The sequence below is a fragment of the Mytilus californianus genome, unplaced genomic scaffold, assembly GCF_021869535.1.
Source record: "Mytilus californianus isolate M0D057914Y unplaced genomic scaffold, xbMytCali1.0.p SCAF_3, whole genome shotgun sequence".
NCBI lineage: Eukaryota > Metazoa > Mollusca > Bivalvia > Mytilida > Mytilidae > Mytilus > Mytilus californianus.
Genome location: NW_026262679.1, coordinates 56932812 through 56934391, shown reverse-complemented (window position 1 = coordinate 56934391; position 1580 = coordinate 56932812).

Below are 1580 nucleotides of genomic sequence, written 5' to 3'. Positions count from 1 at the left end.
AAATCTGAATACACTGTTAGATTGGGCATATCAAAGAACACCAATAATTAAATTTTTGATGAAACCAAACAAAGTTTAATTTTGGACCCCGATTTGGACCAATTTGAATACTGTGCCAAAAAAAAAACCTAAATACATGCTTAGATTCAGAATATGAAAGAGCCCCAAGAATTTATTTTTTTTTTAAATCAAACAAAGTTTTATTTTTTAACCCTTTGGACCTTAATGTGGACCAATTTGAAGACAGGCCCCAAAATTAAAAATCTAAATACACTGTTAGATTCAGCATATCAAAGAACACCAATAATTCAAGTTTTGATGAAATCAAACAAAGTTTAATTTTAGACTTTAATATGGACCAATTCAAAAACAGGGCCAAAAATCTAAATTCTTAATACAGGGTTAGATTCAGCATATTAAAGAACCCCAACAATTCAAGACTTTGAATTAAACCCCATTGAAATTGGTCAAGAAATAAGCAATAAAATAAAGTATTACAAAAGTATTGTTTTTGGCCCCTTTTTCCTAAACCGTTAGGGTCATAACCCACAAAATCAATCCCAACCTTTCTTTTATGACATAAAACCTTGTTGCTTAATTAAAAAGCAATCCATAGACTTATACTCAAGTTATTGTCCATAACCTGAAAATCCTAGTTTTTGGCCCCTTTTGTGCCCCTAATTCCTAAACGATTAAAATCATTTCCAGCCTTCCTTTTGAGGTATGGAACCTTGCCGTAAAATTTCATAAAGGTCCATACACTTATACTGAAGTTACTGTCCTGAAACAAGAAAAATGCTTGCTTTTGGCCCCTTTTAGGCCTCTTATTACTAAACAGCTATGAAAAAAATCACCAAAATCAATCCCAACCTTTCTGTTGTGGTATGGAACCTTGTGCTAAAATTTCATAGAGATCCATACACTTATACTGAAGTTATTGTCTGCGAAACCAGAAAAATGCTTGTTTTTGGCCCCTTTTTGGCCCTAATTACTAAACAGCTATGACAATAACCTCCAAAATCAATCCTAACCTTCCTATTGTGCTAAAATTTCATAAAGATCCACACACTAATACTCAAGTTATTGTCTGCTACCCAAAATGTCTTAGGACAACTAGAAAAATGATTGTTCTTGGCCCCTTTTCGGCCCTTAATTACTAAACGGCTATGACAATATCCCCCAAAATCAACCCCAACCTTCCTATTGTGGTATGGAACCTTGTGCTACAATTTAATAGAGATCAATACACTTATACTCAAGTTATTGTCTGCAAACAAAAATGTCTTCAGACGACAAGAAAAATGCTTGTTTTTGGCCCTTTAATACTAAACAGCTATGACAATAACCCCCAAAATCAATCCCAACCTTCTTTTGTGGTATGTGCTAAAATTTCATAGAGATCCAAATACTTATACTCAAGTTATTGTGTGCAAACCAAAATGTCTTTGGAAGAAGACGCAGACTTCGCCATAGCATAATACGAGTGCAAAATTTTGCGGTCGTATAAAAAGGGCAATAACAAAAACTTTTTATGTTATTGCCCTTTGATAGATAAAATATATGCAACGTGGAGGACATTG